Raw genomic sequence first — 9,964 nt, forward strand, 5'->3', positions numbered from 1 at the left:
ACCTCATATACTTTGTGTTTTGCAATTGTGACTCTCTAATCAAAGAATCCTGACATAGAGCCGCTGCTCTTTTCACTTCTAACAACTGCCCGAAACCTGGTTTGACAGCTTGTATTCACAGTCAGTGACATAACTAGGACTTCCAAAAGGCCTAGAGTGACAATTTACTCATAAAATTGGTCCCATACACTGTAAATCAAAACAGCTGTTTTATTCCTCCATCACTTTAGAATTACATTGGTAGTCTAATGTAGGCTAATGCATTTGTTTCCAAAAAAAAGTCACAATTACTTAACAATACTACTAGAATATTATTTTGCAGCGTTTAAATACAAGCATGATGAACTAAGTAGTACAAATCACAGACATACACTGATTATGGCCTAATATGATGTCTAATATGTTTTTGCTGCCAAAATAGTTCTTACACGCCATGACATGGACTCTCCAAGACCTTTGAAGGTGCCCTATAGTATCTGGACCCAAGATGTTACCAGGAGATCCACATGAATGCCTGAACCCAGGGTTTCTGAGAACGCTCCTTCCACCATTAATTCCCCAGGTAAACAGCGAAAAAAGAAAATGGGACACATCATGTTAGGCGATTCTTAATCTGCTGGTTCAAGGCCTGGTTCCAATGTTGGACAGGGGTTAACAATGACACTCTGACTGGTCTATGGCTATGCAGTACCACATTTCTTTCTCTAACCATCATTAAAAATGTCTGTGATTCATGCCACAGCAGCTCTTCTGTAAGTGCGGACCAGACAGCACAGCCTTCATTGCCCTCGCACATCAATGAGCCTTGGGTGCCCAACACCATGTCACCAGTTCTGGTTTATCCCTCCTCGGATCAATGTTGATAGATACTCACCACTTATGAGGGGTAGCACTCCACAAGTCTTGCAGAGATGTTACCAGCCCTGTTGTTTGACCATTAACTTTGTCCAGGTCATTCAGGTCTCCATGCCTGCCCATTTCTCCTGCATCCACCACGTCAATCACAAGAACCAAGTGTTCGCTTACCATCAGATATATCACATCCTTTGACATGTGCTGCTACTATGAGATAATTTGCATTATTTGCTACATCTGTGAGTGATCATAATGATTTGGCTCATCTGTGAATATTTTCAAATTGCCCTCATTGAAGGCCTAGAAAGCCCTGAGGGTTCCCCACTAGTGAGCATCCTGATCAGTCTCTCACATTTCAGATGAGTGTTTTGATGAATCAACACAACTCAATCCAATAAACATCACATAAATGTAGGCTTATCCTGCATATAAAGGTTCCATCAAGGATTTACCAATGTGTTTTTAATATATTGCAAAGTATGTGGTAATCACCACATGTAGAAAACAGTGTAAACAGTGCAAACAGTGCAGCGTTTTGTTTATATCATGCAGACGTTGTTAGGAATTTTAAAAGCATTGTAAATTCTTCCACATCCAAATTTATATATTACACCAAAGCATCACACCTTTAGGTCTTAAAATGAATGACTACATATTCAGAGTAATGGTCTCTATTTGTGAATTTTTCAGACATATGGAACGCAAAGGTAATTATAACACAAAGGCGACTATATGGTACTTGCACTTGTGACAAACCATATACAATTCAGAATGATCTGAATGTTCATGGGCAGGCTAGCTGGTATATAATTGGTGAAAATATCAACTACTGCATAGTCATATGGTAAAGTGACTAGACAAGACAAGAGCACTTGACTTCCACCATTGTTAATCCCAACAGCACACTTTTGCACTCCATCGCCCTGTTTATTTAAAAGACAGGAACAAATTAACCTGCAGCCTTTCTTCAGATCTAAAAACCTACATCTAAGGGTTTGAAAGGACGTGTAGCTGTCAGAAAGCCATTACTAAGAAAAGGAAATAGGTGAAAAAAGAAAAAAGTCCAGATCTCAACCTCACTGAATGTGTTTGGGATCATGAGAAGCAGAAAAACGCAACCAACCTCTCTAAGATTGAACTTTCAAAGTGTAGAAAAATATCCCTGCAGAAAACTAAAATCTCCTGAAAATAACAGAAGCTGTAGCAAAAGTGTGGACACACTAAATACTGAAAATGTTTATACTACATTTGGTTGTTGAAGTTTAGGTGTAATTTTTGTAAAATTTGTTTTCCTGTTTTTTTTATTCAGAAAAAATAATAATTTGTAGTCAATGGCTATTCTGATTAGAAATTAGTAGATAACTGTGGTCAGTAGGTATAACCACATAAGCAAGTCTATTTGACATTTTGGCATTACTTACCTATTCTATGTGGTTTGAGGCAAGTGTGTGATGATTGAGGTAGGTGTGTGTGTGTGTGTGTGTGTGTGTGTGTGTGTGTGTGTGTGTGTGTGTGTGTGTGTGTCTGTGTATTTGCATTGTAACTCCAGCGCGAAACTAAAGAAGCAAACGTCAGACACCAAACATGTCTTGGCTGAGCACATAACTGCAAACTATAATGTTTAGGGTACAGGGAATTGCAGAATCATCCCTTTAAGCTGCATATTGATGGAATAATATAGCAGAAAGTGGATACTTTTAGAAAAGTGTTCTATAAAAGTGTTTTACTACTGTTACAAGCTTGAACTCTCTTAGGTTTACATAGAACCATAATACTACACATTCACCATCAATCTGAAGAACCAATTCCCCTTGCAAAGAATCATTCAAGCATGAAATGTATCTATATAGATCTCACTGTTCTGAACAGGGGCGGCACGGCGGTGCAGCGGGTAGCACAGGGCCTGGGTTCAATTCCCTAGCCGGGTAACCAGGGTCCTTTCTGTGTGGAGTTTGCATGTTCTTCCCATGTCTGTGTGGTGTGAGTGTGTGTGTGAATGTATAGGTCTGTCTGTCTGCCCTGCAATGGACTGGCAGCCCATCCAGGGTGTTTCATGCCTTCTGCCAAATAACAGCTGGAATAGGCTTCAGCATCCCAGAAGGATGAGGGGTTTAGAAAATGAGTGTGTATTCTTCATCTTTAGAAAATGTGCAAAAACAAAGTCAGCATATGCAGTAGGTTCTTCACTAGTAAAAAGCTCTTGAAAACTGACATTTTGCCTCCAAAAGCTACAACTCTGCTCCTTGCAAGAAGATACACCAGAATAACTCATACAGGCTTCAGTGTAAATCATACATGTGATCCAAGAAATAGAAAATGATGTGTCAAAATATTCTCTGTGCGATCTCGGTCCACACTAGCACAGCGCTGACTGACCTGAGAACCATGTTTCTCTAAAGAAACATGAACACAGTCAAGCTAATTTGTTTTGCACATGACAACATCTGAATCCTCACAGAGACAGACCTGAAGACAGAAGCATGATTAAATATCATCGGATTGCTGGAAGACCCACAGTTTCTTCCTTCACGCTGAAAATGCAGTACCATTCTCACAAACCACAAAGACTCCACTGAGATTTCACTGGTCCAAATTAATGAATACCTGACGAAAGACAATCATCCTCCAAACAGTATCTCCTCAGGGCAAATGGATGTGCGTAGATGTGTATGATTGAGCCAAAAAGGGAGGAAGATTAAAGGGCAGGGTGCGTCTGAAGTGTCCCTTATATGTTCAGGAGATTTTACTGCTCAATAAAGCCTTATAAGAAAGAAAAAAAAAACCTTAAGAAAAGAACACGGGAGAAAGAGAAGAGAGGATGTTATTCAGCATAGCCACTAAGTGGTGCTCTAATACTGAGAAAAGGCTGTCTACACACAGCATCAACAGAGCATGAAGAATGGCATTTCATAACTCTCCAACCATAAACAGACAACTTAACCCTATCTAAACCTATGAGGGCCTGAGTGCAGTTTTAACACCAACCAGGTTTTTTCAGTACGAGTGTCTGCATGTATAAATCAAATTATCAGTCTCTACAGGACTGCATGAAGCTGAGCTTAAAGTATCTGCCTTTGCATATCTTGTACAGTAACTTTCTGCACCTGTTTTTGGTAGACAAAACCAAAAAAAAACAAACTATATAAAAATATGGCTTTTTAGAATCACGTAAGATGAACTTTTCCTCATTAAAATGATCCAATAACGGGCCTGAGTGCAGTTTTAACAGAGTTAAAGAGAGTCTGCATGTATAAATCACATTTTCAATCTCTACAGGATCACCTGATGTGTCTTGTACAATAGAATGGTGAATCTTAGCCAGTGGAGAAAGAAGGAAAACTCTTCTCAAAGAAGAGTGATTCTAAAAAATTTGCTTGAGGAAAGTAATTCCCCAACACTTCAATCCTTTTCAGTTTCTCACTGCTTATCACAAGTCATTTGCATTGAAGCATCAGCCATTACATAAGGTGTTGTGTAATGATTCGTCTACATTACAACAACACAGATTACTGTAGGTTATTGGCTGACTGTGCTAAACAAATCTCTCAGTCTGTCTGTTTATGCAAGAACTGCAACTACATATTAAGCAGTTAAAGACTCATCAAGAGAAACTCTTACAGTACAGGCAGCCAGCCTCTCCACTGAGCTGAGACCAGCCAGGACAGCATCTGTACAACGTCTGATAATCCTGCTTGTACACCTGCCTGTATCCTGTGTAGTACACAGTCCTAGAATAAAAAGACAGGGAGAGATTAGGATGACGTCGCACATAACAAGAATACCTTTATTACAACTGTACACCGTAAAAAATGATTCAGGGTTTTAAATCATAACGGTCACCTGGTTGCATTAAACTTTCAAGCCGGTTCAATTTTAAAAACTAAAGCAAAACACATTCTGTTTACTTACTATCAGACAATCAACCATCCCAAAAATTTAAGACTGTAATGCCTGGGAGTGAGGAGGCGGACACATGTGCAGAGATAAGCGAGTTTTATTGTGGGAAGATCCAAAATCAGGGTCGAGACAGTCCAGGGTCATAGAGCCAACACGAACAGATCAGGGTGTAGACATGATAAACAAACACAGAACCTCAAACAAGAACCAAACAACACGGGAATACAATACATTCATCCAACAAACATACAAACAAAGACCAACCCAGACCAGGGCAAACACAGGGCTTATATACACAAGGGCTAACAAGGGATCACAAGACACAGGTGGAAACACAGGTGGGAACAATCAGGGGCGAAGTCAGACAACAAGGGGGCTGGACTTAGACTCAAAACAAGGAAGCACGTGGACAATAAAAAGTAAACAAAAAGCACATGGAGGAGAGGGAGGAGCCAATTCTGACAAAGACAACCAGGTTACTTATATTTGAAAATTAAAATATTAAATATTTTTACAGTTTACTAGAATCAGATGCCTTGACTGATCCAAACAGATTTTTGAAGGGTTTCAAAACTGGCTGGTTCACTAAACACATCCAATATTACGATAACCAAGTCTTGGTGGAAGCTTTTAGCACAGTGCACTGAATACTTTTGCTGTAGGCCAGGGCGATATTCAGTTTTCAAACACTTTTTTAAAATTGGTTACATATGTTACAAATATCCCAACAGATTATGGTTCATTTTAAACAAAATATAAGCTGATAAAAATTACATTTTCTATAGGCCTAATTTTGCTCCTAGGGCCTCGTTCTGCAGGCCCTCTGCCGGCCCCTCATTAGTGAAATGGTAGTCGACGCAGACATTTTTAATTAATATGACCAAATAAAGTACTTTTCCCATAAAAATACACATTTTATTTGCAATAATTCTCAAGATTGTATTGGCACATTTCTTATCAGTACTTAATACTTACTAATACTTACTTTAATACTTAAACAGTATTAAATGTGCGGATCATCATCTCAGCACAAATATGATATGGCTGTCCAGACTGTGGAAACTGTGACAATAATATTGTCAAACTGCCCAAATCAACTAGATAGCTAGTCTCAATCACAATAACACCTGGAACAGTCTCATGTCATGGTTATATCTGAGGAGCAACACCGCTACAGATCACAAGATCCCACTGCAAAAGTGAGAGCAAGTCTGGGGATAGACATGAGTATCTGTTGGACTGGAAAAGAAAGAACTGTAAACCAACCCGTCCCAAAGCCTAATTAGTTCCCCATTTGTTCAGTTCTGTGGCACCAGTTCATACACCCGTCCCGTGTTTAATGTGGGCAATTCAGCAATGCGCTCTAGTATCTGGAGCAAAAAGGGCTTGATGGTGCTCAGTGTCATGATCTTCCCTTTGATTCTTGAAGCATCTGAGAACTTTAATAGCCACCATCTCTCAGCAGGAGGATCACTTTCTAACCACGGTGTCTCTCTACAGTCTAATTTCACAGCAGACCTGGAGCTGATTCACTATGATCAGCATAAAAGTGCTGCAAGATGCAAACAGCTGCACAACTGTGTTCCCAAAGCACTGGGTTTGTGAAGTAAAGCACTTTCTCACAACAAATTGGCTTTGAACTTTAAATGAAGGACAAAACAGGAATGTAGTGGAATGTCACTCATTTCTATTGGTTCATTTAGGAAATGTTCATTTAGTAAAAGACAGCTGGAGTTTTCAGATAGTGTCAAATTAAAAACTGAAAAACAGAGTTAAAGTGTTTGAGATGACTGAGACATGTGGATAATAAGTGTGTGAGTGGATAAATATGTGAGGGTCTAAATTTCATACGTGTCATACTGACCTCCTCTCATAGCCCACACACCAGTCTCCCCTGGCGCACCCTTGCTTCCAAACTCTGACCATCCGAGTGAACGCCTGCACACAGGACTGCCTCTCCACCTGAACCACTCGATCTCGCTTCACACACACATTTGGCCTATAAGGGAAAGTAAAATGAACACTATCGCCAGATTTACGACACCTATACAGTGGTGTGAAAAAGTGTTTGCCCCCTTCCTCATTTCCTGTTTTTTTGCATGTTTGTCACACTTAAGTGTTTCGGAACATCAAACCAATTTAAACAATAGTCAAGGACAACACAAGTAAACACAAAATGCAATTTGTAAATGAAGGTGTTTATTATTAAAGGAGAAAAAAAATCCAAACCATCATGGCCCTGTGTGAAAAAGTGATTGCCCCCCTCGTTAAAACATACTATAACTGTGGTTTTTAACACCGGAGTTCAATTTCTCTAGCCACACCCAGGCCTGATTATTGCCACACCTGTTCTCAATCAAGACATCACTTAAATAGGAGATGCCTGACACAGTAAAGTCCACCAAAAGATCCTTAAAAGCTACGCATCATGCCGAGATCCAAAGAAATTCAGGAACAATTGAGAAAGAAAGTAATTGAGATCTATCAGTCTGGAAAGGGTTATAAAGCCATTTCCAAAGCTTTGGGAATCCAGCGAACCACAGTGAGAGCCATTATCCACAAATGGCGAAGACATGGAACAGTGGTGAACCTTCCCAGGAGTGGCCGGCCGCCCAAAATTACCCCAAGAGCGCAGCGACGACTCATCCAAGAGGTCACAAAAGACCCCACAACAACGTCCAAAGAACTGCAGGCCTCACTTGCCTCAGTTAAGGTCAGCGTTCATGCCTCCACCATCAGAAAAAGACTGGGCAAAAATGGCCTGCATGGCAGAGTTCCAAGAAGAAAACCACTGCTGAGCAAAAAGAACCAGTGGTCCAACCAGTTAATTAGGTTTAGGGGGCAATCACTTTTTCACACAGGGCCATGATGGTTTGGATTTTTTTTCTCCTTTAATAATAAACACCTTCATTTACAAATTGCATTTTGTGTTTACTTGTTTTGTCCTTGACTATTGTTTAAATTGGTTTGATGTTCCAAAACACTTAAGTGTGACATGCAAAAAAAACAGGAAATGAGGAAGGGGGCAAACACTTTTTCACACAACTGTATATGTAACATACAAAGTAGGGATGCACAATGATAAGAAACATCCGTATCAGCAGAAATTTGGTTTGAAATATATCAGCACTGGATAGATTTGATTAAATTTGACTGAAATTAACAAGTGATATTTAATGATGGAAGTTCAAAACTGTAAAAATACTATCAAAAACTGTGAATCCAATTGCTTAAATTCCACATACCACACACTTTGCTGCACTAAACCCAATTAAACAGGACCAAGTATGCTCTCTTCTTAATCAGACGTACAGCTGGGAAGTGATTAAGTACGATATCTACGGTTTGCTCAGAAAACTGCTGGTGACATCCTGTATAATTAAACAATAATGCGTGGCCACGCCTTAACGAGATGCTAATACGTGGCCACGACTTGGTAAGGTGTGTGAATGAGATGATTAAGTTGTGGCCATGACTTAGTAAGGCGTGGCCACGACATAGTAAGCTGCGATCTCTTTCCCACACTTAGCCTGGTGCCAACATATTCGCTTCTCACTAGCGTGTTAATCCAATTTCACACGAGACGCCGTGACCTCGCAACGCGCTCCTATAATAATCAGTGTAGCCTTTCACAGCGTGAGAGCAGTTTCTATGCAGAAACAGTATAGAAATACAATGTCTATGCTATAACAAACAATCTAGACTAATAAACAAATCTAGTTTGAACTCTATGAAAGACTGAAATCCTTTCAGTGGGTTAATGTTGTGAACCCATAAGCATCCCTTCCTCTTCATACAGAGCTAAGGCTACACCACCTGGTGAGAAAGCTCGCAACAGTTACGGCAGCTAGTCAAGATTTTATTGTTGATCTTTGTCATGTACACGAAGTTTATTAGACATAAACGGACAACACAAGCGTTTATATTACGTGAAAACACGACACAAACAGCACCCGCCCTTGTTTCACTCTCTGGTGTGAAAAACTTTAGCGGTTCCGGATTAGCGTGGACATCGCGTCGCATCTGGTGTGGAGTGGGCTTTAGCTCGAGGCACTAAGCTTCGTTTGGCGTCACCATGATGCTAAGCAACCAATCACTGGTCCATTCTCAAGTGTTAAATAAACAATAATATACTAACATAAGGCACGATTTCGAGCACTGTATCAGAAAACGTACCGGACTGACACATCGCTGTATTGTATGGGGTCCTGTAACTAGCTAGGCTACAGCAGTAGCTACACCGCTAGCCTAGCTGTCTATACATTTAACTTATACCGATGTAACGGCTGTCACTCGTGTAAGTGCATAATGAGAATTAGTTAGGAAATAATGTTCAAAATGTAAATAAAATGATATAATTAAGTAAAATAATTATATTCACTACAATTATCTGTAAAGACCACTCGGGGGTCAGCGGAGATTTCCAATTTCACTCCAAGTGTAAAGGGCAGTTAGACGTACATCAAAACAAGCCTATGCATCGTTTACTCACATGAAGGGCTGCAGAGCTCCGAGGGCGGAGGGTGAAGAGATGCCGGTCAACATTAACAACAACACAACAGTGTGCGAGTCCATTTTCCCGCAGGACCCGCCGCCCTGTGTCCACACACAGCAGTGAACCCGCACATAAACATTAAACCCCTCAGCTCGACCGCTTCAGCTACAACCGGCGCGCTGCTCCTCCGCGGAGAAGCGCTGAGTAACTCCGAGCCATGAGGCGACTCCTCATATCCCTCACACAGGAGACTGAAATACCTTTGGCTTTCAATGGGAACATCTCCTCCATCTTTCAAGATAAACCGCATAAATGTGAGAATTTCGTACTTAAACATCCACGAAAATAAGCGAAGTTTAAGTTTTAATTAAAACGTTGGTGCTCTGCTGCCACCTCGTGGCCAATGATGTAATATACGCGCCAGGTCATGATCACAGCAGGAGGAATTTCACAAAGAACATGGAGAAATCCAGTTATAAGTTTAAAGCCTTTTTATTTCAATTTCACTTTCTAAACACATTCATAATAAACCTTATAATAAAAGCAGTGAGAAACTGCAGACAGCCTTTCTATTCCACGGTTCAGAGAAACACAAGGCAGTCAACTTGTAAACTTGCATCAATGAAAATATCTTTATATAACTTTCACATTGGCTGTGATTCGTCTATTTTAGGACATTGTTACTGGTTCTTATGAGTACACACAGGCCTTATTTTG

This window comes from Pygocentrus nattereri, chromosome 9 (assembly GCF_015220715.1).
Source record: "Pygocentrus nattereri isolate fPygNat1 chromosome 9, fPygNat1.pri, whole genome shotgun sequence".
In the NCBI taxonomy this organism is placed as follows: Eukaryota; Metazoa; Chordata; class Actinopteri; order Characiformes; family Serrasalmidae; genus Pygocentrus; species Pygocentrus nattereri.